This window comes from Ctenocephalides felis, unplaced genomic scaffold, assembly GCF_003426905.1.
Source record: "Ctenocephalides felis isolate EL2017-DRISC unplaced genomic scaffold, ASM342690v1 CF-g0.4_SCAFFOLD_01886, whole genome shotgun sequence".
In the NCBI taxonomy this organism is placed as follows: domain Eukaryota; kingdom Metazoa; phylum Arthropoda; class Insecta; order Siphonaptera; family Pulicidae; genus Ctenocephalides; species Ctenocephalides felis.
The window spans coordinates 149077552-149100155 of NW_020538040.1; the positions used below are offsets into that span (position 1 = coordinate 149077552).

Here is a 22604-nt window from a genome sequence, read left to right on the forward strand (position 1 = left end):
AAGTGTTAATAATTTATCTTTAGTGTATTAAAACAACCTCTTATATAATGTCTTCACAAAATAAGTGATTAAGTAATTGTGAATTAATGGCGAATTAACTCCATTTGTAACCATGTTTGTACCATGAGAAGTATAAAATTTTCGAATTTTCTAATATTTTTTTCTTAAAAATTTGCCCGCACAGACATTTGTCTAGTTTATATATTTAATAACCACTTACTTTTTAAATTAATAGAAATGATTCTTAATCAAATCCCGGGCGAGTATTGCATATAATTAAATAAATAGATGCAGACTTAGAAATTCTGTTTAAAAAATAAATAAATTTAAAATAATTGTTAGTGATCAAATGTACTAGTTTATAAAGCGTATGAAAAATGTTTCAAATTTTTATTCTCACTAAAATTGTCAATTTTTAGAAAAATATAAAATATTTGTATATTTACTTACAATTAGTTCAAAGTGCGGAGTTTTATGTAAATGAATATAATCTACATATTCCATAAAAATTAGCTTGAATTTTAAAATGAAAAATGAAATGTGTTTTAACAAACCCGCATTGATATTCGTATTTTACTTGTGAAATTTAGCAAATATTCAATATTTTTTTCCTATTATTTTCTATATGTTAATTTTATTTTACATGTCTACTTGGATAAGCAGCTCTAATTTACCTTAAAACTGAAATATTGATCGTAAGAGTATTTCAGTATTTATTTTTAAAATTAAATTAAATGCAAAAATGCAAAAATAAAGCTCAACATAGTTACATAGAAGATAGGTCAATTAACCTTGTCGAAAAATACATTTAAATTGCAAATACATGATAATTTATTTTTATCGTATAGTGGTTGATAAAAATAAAGTGCACCAATAAAAATCGCCTAAACTGCATATATTCCATGCAATAAAATTCATGTTCTATAACAAACTATAAAAATTTAGTACAATAATTAATTGTTATCTAGAAAAGATTACTAATACCGAACATAAAAAATGTTAATAAACTTTTTGTTCAAATAAATATCATGGACGTGGCCTCAAAGCCTTTCGCGGAATTTAATCACATTGTAATCATCTTCTGTTTTTATTATTATTACCTTGCTATTGAGATCTATTGTAGAAATAATATAATAGCTAAATATTAATAAAGTCGACTGTTGAATTAATTACTTCTGTCATATACTACAATAGTGACAATTGAAAGTAAACATGCGCAAAAATTATTAACTAAACAGTTTTTTTATTACTATATATATAACTTCCCGAATCAGTGGTGAGTTTTTTTGCTAAAATATTCAAATTTTCTAAGTTTATTCTTGCATGTTTGCATATTTGTAAATAAAATCTTGAACATACGCTTCGTATTCTCAAAACTAGTTATACGTTTTTCAAAATTTATGATTCATGTCTCAATTTAGCGATTTACTGTTTAAATTTCTTGAAAGTTGTTCGGAGAATATTTTTTTGAGACAAAAGATATAATTGTATCTTTTGTACAGTTTAAATTTTTTGTAAGTTGTTCGTAGAATATTTTTTTGAGACAAAAGATATAATTGTATCTTTTGTACAGACAAAATGACATGGTGTTTTATTTTTTACTCGTCTTTGTTCATATACTACCGGTAAGATAGTATTTTAATTAAGAAAGAACTAAAATTACAAATTTATTAATAAAAAATGCAACCTATCACAAAAAACATTTTGTCCATATATGGTACGGAAATTATAGAAAGTTTTCTCTAGTTCAATTTCGTAGATATTTTGCCATTGAAGTGTTCAATTATCAGCAAAAAAATAACAGAAAAATATTTCAACTATTTTGTTTTTAGACCTTGTTTGCTTAATTTAACATTAAAAATATTTATTTATTGAAGAGAATGTGGTCAAGTTCAGAGAGCACTTTGAGGCGCCCGTACTCTGAAACTATAAATTTTACGAAAAAACGGTTACTGAATGAATTTTAGGAAATTTAATCTAGTTTAATTCGTACATAACTACTTTTATCGTACAAGGAGCCGAAAAGGAGTTATTTGTAAAAAAACTGTTTTTCGACGCCATTTTTCCAATATGGCGGCGACTTGCTGTTAAAATTCGAAATGGCAAAGTTGAAATTCTTAAAGAGCACCTCATACTCTATAAGAATATCAATTTTCAGAATTTCAAGAGTACTATACCGGCAACAACTTTTTTTGCACCAAATTACTGGACTAATAATATGGTACGGACAAAATGACATATAGGGTAAGGACATAATAATATGCTAATTTTGAAGAAAATAGTTCACAAATAAATCCTTTCGTCCTCTTGGGATATTAGCACATGAAGCATGAACCTAAAGGGTACACGTCATACATGGGAAAAGGAGGATTTTGCAATAAATGCAAGTCTCTTCTTTTTACCAGTAGATTTTTTAGTTTGTTTCAAAATTATTCCATATATATTTGAAGTAAATGTTTAAAGCTAATCACCATTGACAAGTTTAATTTTTTTCTTGGTCCTGTGATGCTTACAAAATACTACTATGCCATTTTGTCCATTGCATGTCGTTTTGTCCAAAATTGAACAAAAATGAATAAATAATTAAAATTTTACCAAACACCTGATAATTACAGTAAAATTTATTGAAATTTTTAGTACTGGCTTAAGTTAATTGTTTTTAATTGAAATAATTACGAATATCAATAAATAAGTACCCAAAAAATGAGAAAATGCGAATAACTCCCTCAAAATAAATATTTCAAGGTGCGAAACATGTTTGAACCAATTACTGCGACAAGACTGTGACAATGACGCTCAACATCTGAGAGGGTTGAGATTAGGGCTTTCTTCATATCAGGTCTTGGTAGTGGTAATAAAACTAGTCAATTTTCAAACAAGACCCCGACAGATATTAAAAGCCTGTTTGAAAGATATCAATTGAAAATTGCATTAATTAGTTTTTTTTCAACAGCAATTAGAATACAGTCTATATACAGTCAACAGCAATTAGAATACAATCCTATGAGCTATTTAGCTTATATCATTCACTCACACACATACAAATTATTGTAATATATACTATATCGACAGTTGGAGAATCTCTCCGATTAGTGATTTACCAATTCTAATTCATTTCTACAACGGTGTGATAGTGCTAAAGGTCTTCAATATTATCTTGGGCAGCTTCCTTTTCAGTCTTCTTGAATTTGGTGTCTCAAGAAGTTGAGTGACTATTGAATTTGAATAATGTTCCAGTTTTTGAAATTGTTTAACACTGTTTATTTTTATAACTCTGTTTATAAATTTTATGTTAAGATTGACGTGTAAGGTTTTACTGCTTATGAACATGAAGCATTAGTAACTGTCTCAAAAGTTTAGACTGGGCACGTCACGTTGCATTAGCACAATGTTTGATTTGCTCGCAAAGCCTCACAATTGTATGCCATAAGCGAAAATTTTATTCATAGTTTATTTAAACTTTATTCTATAATTGAGCTCAATCTCAATGATAACAAGAATTAAGTGGATTATTTACACATCATGCAGCATTTTCTTAAAACAAAAAGCCACTTACAACTAGTTTAATCAATTTTTCAGCAGTTTTTTTTTAATAAATTAAATTTATCATAATTTTTAATTTTATAATCTTTATATTTTGATGGTCCTAATGTGGTCGGATAAAAAAGCAAATAGAGAAATTAAAAAAGCATCAGAAATTGGGATCAAGGGCCACAGCAAACGATGGCCTTCCTCAATCGCGACTTCTAATGGTGATGACTGTCAGCAATTTTACTTTTTGCTTTGCTATTTAGTATTTACTACTCTTCGCTAGGAAGTTAATGAACGTCTCAAAAGTGAAACCTTGCTTTCGTAGATTTGATTATATATTTCAATCAATTTGTGGTCGACGTTATGTAGCGACTTTAACACGTAATTGACTATTACAGTTAATGACGGATATAAAATTTAATATGTACTAAAACTATTATATACTGTATAGTTAGCAAATTTTTCATCTCAGGGTAGTAAATTATTTTAAACGATTCTCGTAAACTATATATAATTTGATAACTAATTGATAGGAAGATACAAATTTTTAATGCAATATTTGCATTTTGGACAAATATTTAGTTTATTTGCTGTTTTGTAATACATTTTGCTTATTTTTATGTTTTTATAAATCTTGCTCCTTTTATCAGAATAAACGTTGAGATGTATTAAATTTTAAAGCTAGCAGGTTTTTTTACTAGAACTACGTGTTCTATGATCTGTGTTTGCTATCCTAACCTAGAATTTTACTCGAGAAGGCAACTCAGCGGTCAACCACTCTTTTTTCTTATGTGTAAACTATATGGATATGTATATGTTCTTTATGTTACGTAGTTATAGAATTTATTAAAACTCTTCTTCGGTAATTCAGGTTGTTGGGTTATAATTTAACCTTTGTAGCTGTGGACTGTATTAAACACTGATTTGTTTGTATATTATGTATTTGTTGCACTTCTAATTACAATCACTGATTTAATATCAAGTTATAATGACATAATATAACATGTTGTTAATATAATATAACATGTTGTTAAGCGGACTTTACTTTTTCATGTGAACACTAGTTCAATTAAAACACTCCGCTACCCCCTCTACCAGGGGTAGCAACCATTCCGTGTAAAGCTTAATGCCCTGAAGTTTGTCACCTTCATGACCATTATAATAAAACGAGAAGACGTCCGAACAGTATATCTAATAGTGTTGGCGTGAATGTGTTGCAGCAATGCCCACAAAAGATTTTCACTTGAGATTACATTTGAAAAATATACTAATCAAGTGGAAATTTGATATAATCCTGCTTGATGTCGGGCTGGCCAAGCATAGTATCGAATCCGAGACTAGTTTTTGCTAGCTCAGGTTCTCAACCAGTGCACCACAAGTTTTGTAATGCATTTCAAAGCCGATTACAAATATTTTTTTGAATTATTTTTATTTAACTTTTCGTAGGGTAAGTTTTTACGTTTTGAAAGTTTCTGAACATTTTGGCATACTTCAGCAAAAATAGATGTGTGTGTGTGTATATGTATGTATGGATAAAATTTTTCGTCCACGTTTTCGGGCGCACGGATCATCTGACTTGAATAGTTTGAAACATTCGATTCCTATTAATAGAGAGATGTGCTGATTAGTTTTTGGAAAAAGTCGGTCCAGTCGTTTTAGAGTTGCGGAGCAAAGACTGCAGAAAATAGAATCGAGTTTTTGAAAGAACGGGGCAATTCGTAATGATGGGGAAAAGTGGTGATAAGTTTTTTTCAAATTTCAAAAAAAAATAATATCTTTTAATTAATTCAGAGTTTCAAAATTTTAAGCAGCAGCTATGGCTGAGCAGCTGTGCCTCAAGGCACAATGCCACTTGTTTTAATTTTTTATCGGAATGAGCGATAAATCTATTCAGTTTCAAATCTAGCAGAGTAAATGTATCTATTAACTTCACTAATTAGTTCGTTTTTGACAGAAAATCCGATTTCCTAATTTTGTTTTTTCAAAGTTTCAAGTCACTCTAAATCGTTTGACTCCAAAATTGAAAAACGTATTATGTTATGAATTTCATTAAACTTTGTATGATAATAGAGTTCATGGTTAAACGAATCACAAAAAAAATGAAAGTTTGGAATAAACTTTGTCGTTACAAAAATTGCTAAATCTAAATTCTTACTAACTTATGTCGATTACTTACACATCGGAAAGTTTTTACAACTTACCTTAAGGCAAAATGACACTTTTTTTGTTATCTCAATTATTTATTATTAAAAATAATATACTAATAAAAAGTTTAAGATAATAACTTATACTAATGTTCATAAGATTTATATTTCAAATTGTGATTAGTAAATAGTTATTAAGTTAATAACATTATTGTTTAGTAATATATAATAATAAAATTGTATATTTTTACGTACGCAGTGAAAAAATTATGACAATAAATTAAATAGTTATATAACTTACATTAATTGATTGCCACTATAAAAAATTACTGTTATTATTAAACACTTTCACATGGAAACATCTGACGCCTTTTGCTAGTCATCTGTAGACTATTAATAAAAGCGTTTAAAATTTTCATTTTGTGTTGATACGAACAAGTAACATCGTCTGATATTATGTAAAAAATTTCTAAAAGAAAAATTGCGTTTTCCGTTGTGCTATGTGATTTAGCCTTTTTATGAAATAAATTATGGGTGATACGCATCGATAGAATACATGTATTTTTTAAATATGGAAAATATATATATTTGCAAGTTCTTTAGAGCATTTTTCTAATTAAGTTTAAAAAATTTAAAAAAGATTCGCACAAGCCTTATGATCGAGACAAAAGCATTTGAACTGGTTAAAATTTTAGATTCATAATTTTACAAATAGCCTTAGTTTTAGAAAACTAGGAACAATTGTATCAATCATATTTTATATTTTTTACTGTGATCTTAAAAATGTTATTTAGGGTTACAGTTTCTAAGTTTAGATAAACAAAAATAATATAAATTAACCATAATAACCGAAAATAGTCCCAATTTGACCAAAGCAATAGATTGTACTTAAAAACTCATAACTTTCAACCTGAATGAGACTTTTTATAAAGTTTTTATGCTAGTTTCAATCAATACCTTCACCCAGTTTTGGCTTGTCGTTGAATTCTAGAACACCCAGTATATTCATCACATCTGGACAAAATTATATTATGAAATTTTATATGTAAAGATTTATATTCATTTTGAACTAGGTAAAGATATATTTTTCTCTTCTCTTGTTGAGTGCAATAAGATTAATAACGATTTATAAAATAAGCCAGTAATTTTAAAGGACATCTCAATATTTTATATTTGGTATTAAAATTTGAAAATGTTACCTCAATATACTGTATATTAGTGAATTATTCCGGTATATAAAATGTACCGAAAATCTGTTAGTTATCATGGAATTTAATTCGAAATTATTATTTCCAAATAAGTCTATTAATAAATCTTTTATCTTCTAAATGAACAGCAGAATTGTATGACTTCACACACTCTTTTAAACTCAACAGAATAAATCTTCTAGATTTAAACCAAAAGTTTTAGGTTAATTTATACTGTTATAGTTTCAATTTAATTATATTTGGTACTTTGCAATAAAATAATTTTGTATTATCTTTCAATTAGATTTATTATAATTTTTACGATATAAAGGATACTTGGAGAGCTTTTTTTAAATATTTATTATCAATTTCACAATTATGCTTAAAACGCTTTCATTAATATTTTCATCTTAATTTGGTTTTGCTAATTAGGCGGGTTTAATTAAAAACCAAAATTCAACATATCACTAATATTTTTATTATACATCAAAATTTTAGTTACTCAATAATAACAACTGTACTATATCAGTTATCCTAGTTACTTGGTCTTTACAAGGTAGCTTTTAATTTATATTGAAATAAAAAAAATATTAGGTCTTAATGTGTCAATTAATCAATATTTTATGAATCAATCAGTATTAATTATCGTATACTTTATTATGATTTTAGTGTGAAGGAAGCCTAATAATCTATTACAGGTGGTTGACCCATTCAGTTTAAACCGGCGTTAAACTGATATGTTGAACTTTTTAATGTAAATATTTTATTAATAGCCAATCAATTTCAGTTTTAATAAAGCGAATATAATTAATTTGCATAAAATATTAATTACGTTCAATTTGATTGACATATAAATAAATTACTACAGATTAGAAAAAATCGCACATTGTAATTTAAATATAGCTTAATATCATATACGATTTCAAATGTATAATAAATACTGCTTTCTCTATAATGAATACACAGATAAGTAAAGGAATAAACAAATAAGTCGATAAATGCATATAACTAAATAAATTAAATTTGTTAAAATAATAATATTTCACAAATAATAAATAATATGTATATAGATTGAACTGGATCACTCATTGTATTAGGTAGGTTAACCTATTATAATCCGGTGAATTATAGAAAAAAACTATGTTAAAATAGTTCACTTTTTGCAGATAATGCCAAAGGACCAGATATAATTAAGGTAGAATAAGAAATTCATTGGGTTGAGATAATAATCATCACGACAGGTTATAAAATTCCAAGTTCTGATAGCTTTTCAAAAAAAAAATTTAATTCTCTTAATATTTTATATATATATATATATTTATATTTATAACATTTAATTTTAAATTATGATAATACATCATGTAAAGTGTAAAAAGTTAAGTATAATGAATATCATACTCTCGCTCAAAGTAGAAATATAGGAAAATAAGCTAAAAAAATATTTTTTTAATTAAAGAAATAATCAACTATCATAGGCATTTTATAGAGAAGACTCCTCAAATACAACTGCTATTTTTTTACTTTAAAATAAATATTTACATCCAAACAAAAAACATGTATCTAACTTTATTTGAATATGCAAATAAAAGTATTAAAAAAAAAAAAATTATCAATGTGTATTTCGCAATATTAAATCATACGCAAAATCAGAGAAAGTCTGAAATCGAAAGTAAATCTGAATTTCGGAAGTTCCAGCTTCACAAATGATGTGATGGGTTTAATAATATATGCACTCTTCCCAATATAGAGGACTTCTATTCACAATGATCTTTGTTTCCCTTTCATGGTTCTCTTATTTCAATATTAAATTAAAAAATACACATGACTCTAAATTTTTACCCTATTACCACAATTCCATGTTTTATAATAGTCACTCTAGTAGAAGTATCCCAAACAATTAATTGTTTATCTAGTGACAATGACTTATCAATTATAGAATTTTTGTCAACGTTTGTCATTAAATTTTGACCAAGATTTTTAGAGCTTATGGAAAAGCTTACATTTTTCCGCTCTATCCCCTAAAATATTTTTAAAACAATTCTGAGATAATCGCGACGAAAAGGTTTCCATCGATAAAAATAATTGATTAAAATTTTGATCGGTTCATAATCACATTGTACAACAGTTATACTAGAGAAATCTATAGCAAAGCTGTAAATTTTTCCGCACAGTTTTTGAAATACTTAATACGGACTGATTAATAATACTTACACACACACACACACACACACATATATATATATATATATATATATATATATATATTAAATAAAATTTAATTACCAGTCAAGTATAATTAACCATCAAGAGAACGGTGTCGGTAAAAAATCCATAGACTGATTACTTGCATTATAATATACAATTAAGAGATATCGATTAATTATAATTTTTGTATTACTATTAATAGTTGAATTTTAATTAAATCTATTCATTTAAATGTTCTATCAAATTAAAGAAAGTCTGAATTTGTAAAGTGTTTTATAATAGGCAACACTTCACAAACATTGTATTTAAGATAAATTTTAAATTTCTTACAAACAAAATTAATATTTATACACTAGGGATTTTTGAATCATTTTGGATCATATTGAATTTTGGATAGACCGAAATGTTCAGAAACCCCTAAAACGTAAAGATATGCAAAAAAAATTATTTTGAAATTGGGACTATTACCCTACAAAAAGTTAATAAATATTTTTCAAAGTTCATTTATAAAATAAAAATAATAATATCATCATTATAAAAAAAGATAAAATTATAATCAGCATGCAAAAAAATAAAATTAGAATAAACTCTTAATTGTGTGTTTATCATTGCCTAATCGTTTGGAATGTGATTTTGCAACTATATAATTTTTTAAAGTAGATTTTTGTTAATCCATTTAATTTAATAAAAAAATATATTTAACATATTTTTCTATTTTTAAGTAAAACTAATAAAATATAAAATTATATTTCCTAGACAAATTATAAGATCTTTACTTTTGACCCTGCGATTTCGGAGCTCACTTCATTTCGAATGGAATTTTTTAGACGCAGTTTTGACAATGTGAAAGTTTAAAACAATGAGTAGGGGTCAAGAAAGAGATAGATCAAGAGAAACCGGCAATTTTGAACCGAACGAGATTTCTATCAAGGACTGCCGCCTGTGTGTGACCTATGAAATATAATTAATTAGACCCATAAACCTCTCGTGTGATCTACGCAGAACTTGGGTAATAAACGGGGAGCTGATATTAGAACTGAGAGTACTAAAAATTTTCTATGTCTTCAAGGTCCAATTTGAGTTACAAATACCACATAGCAAACAAACAACTATCTGACTATGTTCAGTAAACCCCCAGCTAATTTATAGTTGTAGAAATGTGTTTTTTGGCAATTTTTCAAAAATTTGTGGCCTGGTCCTTTTTAACCCATAGTCATTTAATCAGTGCGATGCAGTTTTATTATTAGCATAAACAATGAAATTTTGAAAGTTTAAGTATCAGCTTGAACAATAAAACCGTAATCTAAATATTTATTTTTAAACATAATAAATAAAAAAATATCAACTAACACTGCATACAATTTTTACATGGAATTCATCAGCAGAGTTAGAATAACTACTAATGGAGATCTCTTGTGTAATTGCTATTTTTAAATCATTTTACATTTTTGTTCACTATTTTCTTATTCTTTTAGCTTCAATTAAACGTAAGCTATTCTAGAGGTTATATAAAAAAAAGTTGAATCTAACTTAAAAATAACAATATATCTTATAAAATAATTAAATAACGTATACCTAAAAATTATATTATAGTATTGGAAACTATACAAACCTGCTTAGAAACAAAATGACTAACAACGTAAAAAATACTTTCGTTAAAAAAATAACAATGTAGGTGACGATTACACATAAATTTTTATCTGTTAAAATAGTATTGTTAAACAAGCGGTGTATCGTGCCTTAAGGCAAAATACAGGAACTTCCCATACCGAAATTTAATTTTGTAAAAAAAGCTTTAATTTTTTTTTAAAACATCTTTTTGAAGATTCTTGAAAATTTTGAATTTGATTTTCTTAATATTTTTTTACCGCCAAATGGCATTTACGGTTTGCTCTGTTCTCTCAAAAACAGAATGGCCATTTTTTAAATCCGATCAATAGGATTTAAATGCTTTTTGAGTCATTCAAATCGGTTCCTCCGTGTTTCCGAAAACTAATCGGCAAAAAAGCGAAACTAGTCGTCAAAAAATTGTATTTGCATATACATTAGGGTGGTCTTTAATATGGACATTTTCGAATTTTCTTGCTCCCGAGGGCTCAAATGGTTCCAAATTGATAAAAAACAATTTTCTCAAAGTTTTCGCTCTTAATATTAACTTCTAGATGTTGCGCAATTCAATCAAACTTCGTATAGAAATAGCATGGAAACAATTTTGAAAATTAAAAAAAAATTTTTAGGTATAACTTAGCGACAAATGAATTAAAAGTAAAAATCCGTGTCATTTTTTTTTTTTGAAAATTCGACGATCTGCAAAATTTTTGCGCTCTATCTAAAAGACAATATTAAGAGCTAAACTTTCAGAGAATTGTTTTTTATTAATTTGGAACCATTAGACCCCTTGGGAGCAAGGAAATTTGAAAATGTCCATAGTAAGGACCACCCTAGTATACGTATAGACACACACGTTTTAAGGTATTCAAAAATCTTCAGAAACCTCTGAAATGTAAACTTTTTCATTCTGGATTTTTTGCGATTACTATAACTTATCCTATGGGAAGTTGAAAATGCCACATTTGTTCTTGCTCATTGAAAATGGTAGTGGACCTATTTACCCACGGGCCTTTAAACCCAGCTCTACCCAACTGTATATTTTAAAAAGTAAAAAGTAAAAGTACACTGAAGAATCAAGAAAATTTACTCATTTTATTTCTATTTATTTACCTCTTTCAAAAAGTAACATTTGGTAAAATTTATTAAAAGAAAATAATAGACAATAACTACAACTATCTCTCTGAAGTTTCAGAGGCTATTAAAATTTCTATATCTTCATACAAATTTCCTTACAATTTAGTTCAATTCGATTCATGTTTAATTTGTCTTTATATCTAGTATATACTAAATTTATGGCCAATATTTTGGGTCAATCAAATCAACCAACTTTTTCGATTTTCATTAGCTCACTATATAAATCGCTAATTCATACATAAACCACACAGTCTGAACTATATTTGAAAAGTCAAGTTTCTTGTCTAAATTTTTTTTTTTTTTTTTTGACTCATTTTATTTAGCAATCAGAAATACATACATCTTGTCTAAAATAATTTAGCAGAGCCCGTTTGATAAATCGAATGAAATTTGATCTTTTATTTTTAATTAGTTATTTAATTAATTAGATGATTGATACTGATCCCTTTCTAGATTTATAGTTTGGTGGGGTTAAAAATGAAGTTGTTACTAAAATCTTGTACAATAGCGTTGTTGTGATCCTGAGGGTCCAAGAACTTTCTAATATATAGGAACATATATAAATTTAGGTCAAATAAAAATTTTGAAAAAATTATACTACATTTGTGAAAGACAAAAATATCAGTCACGCTGCTTTACAGATGAATCTCATACTTCTTTAAATTTATTGAGCTCATAACAGTTTAAAAAAAAAACCTTATATATTCTAAATCTTCATAGAATTTTATTTAAAACCATGTAAGAGCAAATAATTATATTGTTTGTTTGAGGTCATTTCAAGAAAGCATTTATCATCACTTCTTATTTGACTTCTCAAGAAATACGAGGTTGTAAATCAGGTTTTATTAGATAATTCTAAAAAGATCACCTGAGCAGAATATGATTGATACTTTCGTTTTTATTCACGACTGCCAAATTAAGAATATCTTTAAACCGGTAAATTAAACAAGTTTTGCTAAGCATTTTATTTATATTTTATGTAAGATTTAAATTTGGGATTCACCTTCTATTCTAATGGATTTCTTTATTCGCAACTTTTTATTATTAGCATGTTGTTTTCAAAATACGGGGATTTGTTAAATTACTGTTCTTGTAGCCAAATAGCTATCATAACCGTTCTACTTAAATATACAATATATATATTACTTTTTTTATTGAATTTTTTTAATAATAAAATTGTATTAGTAGTATTTTACCATTTTTCAAAGGAGGGCTTCTTAAACTCGAACGATATTCAAACTTTTAATAAAAATCAACCACAAAAACCAAACAATGGCCATAAATTTACCAAAACTCTAGATTGCCCTCAAAAGCTCGTAATTTCCAAACAACGTGAGATAATTTTATTTTCTATTTTTTTTTTTTTCAGGACACTTAAGGACAATACTATCACCCCGTTTTGGCTTGACATTGAGTTCTGAGACAACTGGGATTGTACATATGTAAAGAACAAGTTTTTTGCGTCAAATAGAAGTTTGCCCGTAGGTAAGTGGTTAGAGCCATAAGATTTAAATCACAGGTTTGATACACGTTTCAGCAGCCCGATGTCAAACAGTAATAACATCAGTTTTTATTTGGAAATATAGGTAGCAATATGTTTCTGAATGACAGTTGCCCTTGGCCCGCATTGCTGCATCAATAAATATTCATCACTATTACATAAATTGTAATAATAAAAATTGATCACATAGAGATGGGACAACTGTTTGGGTTGCCATCTATAGAAACAACGTCAAATCATAAAAACTACTTATAAAACCCTCAAGATCTGATCAATATTATGAACATGTTCTAAGCATGGATTTGCATGTATAAAAACCAATATATTTGCACATTAAAAATACGAAACATTTTTTTTTCTTATTATCCAAATGGATTCAGTACTTTTCCCCAAAATGTGGCAAATGTACGTACTGGCACGCACGTAATTTTTTTTCTGATAATGAGGCATGTGATCAGAAGGCTTTGAAGTGCAAAGCTATCAAAAAAGTTAAAGTTGAGATTTTTGCGATTTTAATAACCCATCATTCTGGAAGTTAACAAATTACTTAATGAGCCTTCAGAATTTTACAGTTCTAAACCCATTATAATAAAATAATAATAATAACTGTTATAATAAAATAACAATAAAACTTTTTCTTAGCATCTTTTTGGAAAGCATCCCACCTTTTCTCCTATCTATTTGATATATTTTTATCATTAAAATTTCTCGAATATTGATGATATATTTTTAATTTGATGCAGCAATTTTGAGAGGAGGCAATTTTTGCACGAAATCTTACTTAGATCAACATTTTCAAATAAAAACTACTGATTGATACCAAGTCGTCCTTGAAACCTAGAACCTTTGGTTACTAAGGCAAAATTTTAAATATGTATTGTTGTGTTACGTTTTTCTTTGTATTAAAGTTTCACAAAACACATTATCTAGTCATGATCTAATTCTACTTGAACCGTCAAAGTGCATATGTACTTTACAGTATTTCTTCGTTATTTTTCTGTCTATATATGATAGTTCCTCGAACTTTCTATCCATAATGGTTTTGGTTTTGTAATGTCCATAATTTAACAGTCTCAGTATCACAAATTATGTTCATTTCAGATATAGCATGAGATTTGAATAAATCAATTCTTGTACATATTATATCCGATGACACAATGGCATACAGTTACAAGATTTTTATCTGCGTATAATTTAAACAAAAATTTCTAATTTCTAATCTCACTTAAACTCTCTGACATGTCGAATATAGATTTGCCTCGAGCTCTATCACTTTAGCCTGAAATGAAAAAAAAATATCTGAAGTAAATTACGTTTTAAAATTTCGGTCATTGGCATAGACAACTTCCGATAGAGAACAAAATAATTATTAACTTTCATATAAAGAGAATAATTGCTTATGATGGTAGTCCTATGTATCGTTTGCTTGCGAATGATTTTTTAAAAATATATCTACATATATAGATTTTAATAAATAAAAATAATGACATCTTCTAAAATTAATATTAATAGTATATTATTGTAGATCATCATATATTGGTTAAAATATGGTTAAAATTTATATAATAGATCAAAATTGGTCAGAGATAACTATATCAAAATATATAGGTCTAAAGAAGAGCAGGACTTAAAGACCCGCGGGTAAAAAGGTTCATCACCATTATAACAAAAAACAATTAATGTTAAAAAATTTCTAACAACAAAGTTTGAAAGTAGAGGGAAGAATTAAAAATAAGACATTGGAGCTGTTTGTCTTTTGGCTGTCCTATTTTACCCTGCCTATGCAGTAAACAGGACCACATAACAAGTTTTTGAAAAACAGCAAAAACTAGTTGTGTATGGCATCGTGCCTTAAGGCAAATTGCTGGAACTTCCCGTACCGTAACGAAATTTTCCAGAAATATTAAATGTTTTAATATAGATTATTATAAATACTGTAATATTGTCTAATATTTATAAGAGTTATATAAACTGAATTACAAATTATTTTTTTTAAGTATATAAGTAAGCTTTAGAACTTTAGCCAGAATTAAAATTCAAATCTGAATTATTTTCGATATGCAAAAATTTTTTTTTCAAAAACAATTATTTTGTGAAAACAAGCAGAAAGTTTTTTGATTCATTCAAATCGAATGCTTAGATCTAAAAACTTAACTAGTTGGTATTGGTATTTAGCCTTGAGGCAAGTTACATGAACTTCCCGATATGTGTAAATAATCGACTTAATCAATATGAAATAGATTAATTTATGAGTGATTAAAAGTATTTCGAGTGGATTTATTACACATAATTGAAAATGAACTCGGAGTATTCTTTTTTAGCAAATTTTCACAAATTAATAATTTTTATAATTGAAACAGTTTCCGTAGGACTTTAATGGTTTAGTATGTTCATTAAGATCAAGTACTCTATCGTTATACCAAGTAAATCGTCTAATTTTCATTTTAGCTAACGTCAGAAAAACTACTCATTTTCTCAAACGTTGATAAACTTTTAAAATTCAACTATTTGTCGTAAGGCCGTAATATTGCAGTAAGTCCTATAAGACCATGATATATATCGCTAAAAAAAGTTCCATAAAAATCGGCTTAAATTTTATTTTCAAGAGTTAATTACAAGAAAACGCCTCGGTAGATTTTCACATAAAACTAATCAGCATCAAACCCAACTAATATCTTTCGGACAGTTTTTGATTTTTTAAAATCGATTTGGTAGAATGAGCTTAAATGTGAACGAAAATTTTAACCCTCTTTTTAAATTATAAAGAAACGGCTTGGCAGATCGTCGCACTAAACTTACAAATGATAGTCCTCATCGGATGAGGACTCGGATCATGAAATCGGTTCAGGCGTTTTTGAGAAAATGTCGATGAAGGATCTAATTTTGACAAATGCCAAAAAACGATACCAATTTTTGCAAACTTTGACTAATTTTGAAAGTTAAACTAGTTGTCGTAGGGCCGTAATATTTTAGTATATTACAAGAAAACGGCCCGGCCGATCTTCACCAAAAACTAATCAGCACGATTCACAACCAAAATCTTTCGAACGGTTTTTAAATTTTCAAAATCGATTCAGAATTGCGGGCTAAAACGTGAACGAAAAATTTTTGACTATTCTGCTATTTATAAAAAAACGTCTCGGCCGATCGTCGCATAAACGATAGTCCTCATCGAGATACATCGAATGGCTTTTAAATTTTTGGAATCGGTCCACCCGTTTTCGAGAAAACTTCGATTTACGGCAAAAAATCTGTTCACATACACGCACATACACACATACACACACACACACACAAACTTTTTTCAAATTTGGTCTCATTCGATTCAGAATGGCTTGAAACGTCGAGAAAACTTTAAATTAGCGAATCGGATTTTTTGATGAAAACATAAACTTCACCTTCGGGAAGTTAAAAACAAAAAACTAAAAACAATTTTTTGTACATTTAGCTCGGTATTTCCGAAACGGCTAGACCTGCCTTTGCCGAAAACTAATCAGCACATCTCCCTATTAATAAGAATCAAATGTTTCTGGAACCCTTCAAATCGGTTGATTCGTGCCCTCGAAAACGTGGACGAAAAATTGTATCCATACATACATACACACATCCATTTTTTCTGAGGCATGCAAAATGTTCAGAAATTTTCGAAACGTGAAGAAATGTAAAAAAATTCAATTTCGATTTTTTGACTATTACAATAACTTACCCTACTGGAAGTTAAAAAATACATTTATTTGAATTTTTAACTTACCGTAGGGTAAGTTATAAATAGTGCAAAAATATCGAAAATTAAATTTTTTATATATTTTTACGTTTCAGGGGTCTGAACATTTTCGCATATCTTATAAACAATGGATATATGTGTGTATGTGTATGTATGTATGTATGTGTATGTATCATAAAAATGTGCCTTTCAAAATTATCGCAAAGTATACGAAATTAGCACCAAATTCAAAATTTATTACACAATCTAACATAAAATCATGTTGAAAATCGAAAAATGTCGTTAATGAAATTACATATCTGACATTTTAGGTTATGTCAAACAATTTTCAATTTCGGGAGTGGTTTGAAAGATTCATGACTGAATACAATTTTAGTGTTTTATATTCTAAACTCTAGTGTCATCAAAATTGAAAATAATGTCTGTAGCAGTTTATTTCTATTCAGTGGGTGCGTGTTTGTTGCTTTCAATCACCTATGTTGCTAGCCTTTACATTTGGAGCTCCAATTACCCAAGAGATCATCCTTTAACAATTAAAAGAAGATTTTTTAGTGTATTTATCATGATGTTTATATCACCAATGTTCTTGTATGTAATGGGTTCCGAAGAACTTTTTAAAAAAGCTACAATTTGGGAACTACTCGGATTCAGGACAGATGGTATTGTAAATGCTTCAATAATACCACTTATGTTAACAATGGTCTTATTCCTTGGACCCTTATCAATGACTCAATACAGCGGTTTTAATGCCAGCGAATACATGAATAATTTTACAAATTTGGTATGGCTGCGAAATCATATAGTAGCTCCATTGTCTGAAGAATTCACTTTTCGAGCTTGTATGTTGCCGTTACTTCAGCAGTGCTTTGGAAGACTTGCGTCGATTTTAATATGTCCATTATTTTTTGGAGTTGCACATTATCACCATATGCAAGAGAGATTAAAATCCGGGATGTGTTTGAAGACTACAATCATCATATCTTCATTCCAATTTTTGTATACAACATTATTTGGAGTTTACTCAGCTTATTTATTTGTGAGGACAGGACATTTTGCAGCACCTTTTGTGGTGCATGCCTTTTGCAACCACATGGGATTACCTAATTTTGAGGAAGCTTTGTCTTATAAATCGCCAAAGAAGGAAAGAGTTTGTTCACTATTTCTTATTGGATTGGTAATATGGGGATTTCTTATTGAACCAATTACAAAACCGCACTTATTTTCAAATCATTTGTACAATTTAAATTATGAAGACAATAGTGTATCAATAATTACATAAAATATTTCAAATGAACAGATAAAATAATTTGTTTATATAATGCCATTTTAAATATAAGGAAGAGACTGATTAAAATATTAACATATACATTTTTCTTTTTCTTTTTTTTTTTAATTTTTGAACAGCAATCAGAATCTTACGTCCTATGAGCTGTTTGGCTAAAACTTCTCCTTACTTCGTATTTTTTAGATGGTAACCCAATGGTTAATCCACCCATATTTGATGATTTTTTGTTATTAGAATTATTCTAATAGGGCTGACATTTTAACATATAAAATAAAATAGAATAAAGTGTTACTTGTTGATTATATAAGTCAATATCTATTTGATATTAAAATAAAATAGAATAAAGTGTTACTTGTTGATTATATAAGTCAATATCTATTTGATATTAAAAAAAAGTCATATTATTTCAAAAATTTCAAAATTCTCAGAAATCTACTTTTTCAGTTTTAAAAAAAATTTAAGCTTTTCTAAAATTTTCAATTTTTGCTACGGGAAGTTTCAGCAATTTGCCTTAAGGCACGATGCCATGCTCAACTAGTTTCACAGTAGATTGAATTACTTCTTAAAAATAGTTACAACTGCGATATTCATTCTTTGGGGCGTAAAGCTCTACACCACTAACTTGCTTCTTGTAAAGAATAACAATGTAAATACTAAGAAGCGACAATCTTGATTATTTGCAAGAGATTTCTTTTATATCCATCTACAGAGCTTAGAAATAAGTAATTCTAGTTCTTGCAGCTTGTTGGGCAATAGTCTCTACATCACCAGTAAACCTTGACTCCGTGCATTTGAGAGGTAGGATTTAATACCAAATTTAGCAACACTGCACGGCAGAACGCACAACAAGTAACTATGTGCATATACCTTGAATTTTCTAATACAACTTTTAAGTTTAAATATCAAACGAAGAAAATAATTGTGAAACTTAATGAGTTTCGACATTATGTACGATAGTGAACGCAAGACGATGGTAATAAATTGAAAATATTGCGAATCAAATACAAGAAAATGGATAAAATAATCTAGTGGTCTATGGCATTGTGCCTTGAGGAAAATTGCTGGAACCTTCTGAATTGTAATTTAAATTTTTTATAAAACTTAAATTTTTTTGAAAATTGAAAAAAATATAAAAATTGGTACGGAGCCCATAGAAACCTAAACAAAATTTGTACTTATCGAAATCTCTATAAAATATTTGATATTTTGATGTGCATATGTATAATGATCATTTTTATCGCCAAATGGCGTTTTTTAAATTTGTTTTTATTGGATTTTTAAAACCGGCTAGACCTGCCTTCCCAAAAATTTAAACAATTTTTCATTTTATCTATACAAGAGATATATGTTTTTTAAATAATTCAAATAGAACGCTCCATTCTTTCAAAATTGTCATTTCTTGCATTTTTGCCTCGTATCTTCGAAACAGCTAAGTCTGCCTTTGCCACAAACTAATCAGCACTTCTCCCCATCAATAGCAATCTAATGTTTTTTGAATCATGCAAACCTGTTGATCCATTCTCTCGAAATCTTGGATGCAAAATTGTATTCGCACATACATACACGCGCGCACACACACATACAGTGTTTCTAATCGCAAGGTATGCCAAAATGTTCAGAAACCTTTGAAGCATAAAGATATACAAACATTTTTAATTTCTATTTTTTGCAATTACTTTAACTTACCTTACCCTAAGCGAAGTCACTAGGTGTAAGTGGCATTTTGCTTTAAGAAAGGCTGTAAAATCTTTCCAATATGCGTAAATCATCGGCATAATAAATACGAAATGAAATTTAGTTACCTTGTAAAAATTGTAAGAATAGAAGTATGAATTATAACATGGTTCATTATTGCAAACTATGAAGATTTTTTATAATAAAATCACTTTTTGTAGACTCATAATGTTTAAGTCTTATGCTCCCTAAGACCATAACTTCTCCTTAATGAAGTCAAAAAACAAAAATTACCGTAATGTTTACTAGCTAAGCTTTCCACTCACGAATTGCCGGAGCGGCGGCATGCGAGTGAAAAGGGTTAATTCTATTTTAATTATTTGAAGTAATTTAAGATAAAATTCCAATTGACTATTGAAAATGATTTAATTTTTTGGTCCTTCTAATATGATTATTATAATTATTGGCTTAGGCTTAACACTTTTAGGCACATACTTTCTTCGTTTTATTGATTTATCATTTTTATATTCATGAGCATTTCAAAGAACGATTCACATATATCACGTACTAATATACAAATGCTTTTCGAGAAATACATGAAGATGACGTTTCGTGATCAAACAATGTAACATTGTGTTCACACAATGTATGAAATGCTTTCGAAACTCGCAAAACCATAAATATTGACATATAGTAAGTATAAATTCATTAATAAGCTAACTTTGTATAATGTGCATTTATAACTTGAAGAAATTGTCCCGCGAAAGGAATAAGATCTTGCAGAATTCATTAATGAGAATAGATAATTGGCAACCGGTAGGCGAAAATTGGTATTTCAATTTGGCCTCAGTTGGCATTAAAATAAAATTCCTCGGTCGCTAAATATGGATCACAAGGTTAATTCGTTAATTCATAGGATATATTATTGAATTAGACTTTTTGAAAAATGGTTTTAAAATAAAAATTTTATTTCCTGCCTATTATTGACACTGGTTCCGGGTTTGATACTCACCTTGGTCATCATGCATCAGATTTTTACTAAAAATTATGGATTTCAAATATGCCATTAAGTAAAAATAGCCTTTTGGTAAGGACATGCTGTAAAATATATTCACGTCATTTCGATTTCAGTCAGATATTTCATAAATCCGTACTGTTTTAACACTTTAATGTTACGTATTATTGTATAAGAAAATTAACTTGAGTATAAATTCAGAAGTATAGTTATTAATATATAATTTTAAGTACTAGATTTAAATTTGAGTTATTTGGTATGCAATGAGATATTTCTTACCATTACCAGTTTTGGCATACGAAACTAAAATTAAAAACAAACTATTTTTGTCATACATTTGTGATGATTTTCCAAATATATTCAAAAAGTTTTCACTTGAGATTATAGATATCAAATATATAAAGTAAAAATAGGCCTTCTGGAGATTTTTGCAATATAAATTCAAATTATTATTAGAAATATATCTGATATAATTTCATATGAAGGTAAGTGATTATTAAATGGATTGCTTTTAGAAACACTGACTTACAATTAGACTTTTTTCACGTTCGTGCGATTTCTAGGATAGTTTTTATATCTTAAACGCCTGACTGCACAGTAACCACATAAGCATTTTGACAGTTTTTAGTACCATTTTATATGAAAAACGCAGCGTAACATATCTTTGCCATAATATTGTTCTATTTTACGCCAGTATTGATCCATAAGAGTCCTATAAAAGCTGTTGTACCAATTTGACTTAATACTACGTCGGTTTTACAAATAGCAACCCAAACAGTTATCTCATCTCTGAGTGATAAATTTTATTATTACAATTTCTGTAATAGGGTAAATATTTTATAAATGCATCAATGCCGGATAATACCTATTTTTACTTGAAAACATTTAATGCTATCTATGATTCCAAAAGAAAACCGATGTCACTACTGCTTGACATCACGCTCCTTGAAGTGGGATCGAACTCGGGATCCCATAAAAAAACCTGGCTAATATTTTGTATGGCGCAATTATTCCATTTTTATAACTAAAATAAAATGATTAAATGCAAAAATATGTAATATCTTGAGTTCGGAAAGTAATCTATTGAAAAATTAACCAACGCCATGATCGGCCATAAAGTTTAACTTTGCCAATTTAATCTCTATCTATACTCTACCAAGTATTCTATCAGAAAGTATCGAAATTTTTCCATTGAAACTAGCCCAAGCTGGAAAACAAATGATATCTTTAAAATAATGTATTCTGCAAGTTTTACAAAATATTCTGAAGTAGCATTTTTAAATTTTAAACGTTTAAATTAACACATTGATGCGACTCTGCCAACTTTCCATCCGAAATAAGAGATAAATATGCTTCTGCAGACAAAATATGTTATAGATATGAATCACAACAGCGACGCTCTTGAATTCAACAATCCTTTCACTTTTTATAGGCTGACTGAGTGTTTCTAAACCCATTGCAATGCATTTTTATATTGTAAATAATATATGTACATTATCCTATCTTATATATAATTTAAAACATTTTTTTTAAACAAACCATGTTCTATCAAAAAATATAATTTTATCTTCTAGCGGCATCTATTTTTCAACT

General features: G+C 28.1%; 2 protein-coding genes across 5 annotated transcripts in view; one reads left to right on the top strand and one right to left on the bottom strand.

The window, feature by feature from the left end:
- Positions 1-22604, bottom strand: part of LOC113378014 (ATP-binding cassette sub-family D member 2) — a 191183-nt gene that overhangs the window by 128244 nt on the left and 40335 nt on the right. The window lies entirely within an intron of this gene.
- The window catches only part of LOC113378015 (adiponectin receptor protein-like), a 292576-nt gene that overhangs the window by 115752 nt on the left and 154220 nt on the right, over positions 1-22604 (top strand). For 2 of the 3 annotated variants that reach the window (XM_026618512.1, XM_026618513.1), the window contains exon 3: positions 13182-13297. The exons of the other annotated variant lie outside the window; for it this stretch is intronic. The gene's annotated coding sequence lies outside the window, so the exon portion shown is untranslated. The remainder of the gene's footprint in view (positions 1-13181; positions 13298-22604) is intronic. 3 annotated transcript variants of the gene reach the window in all.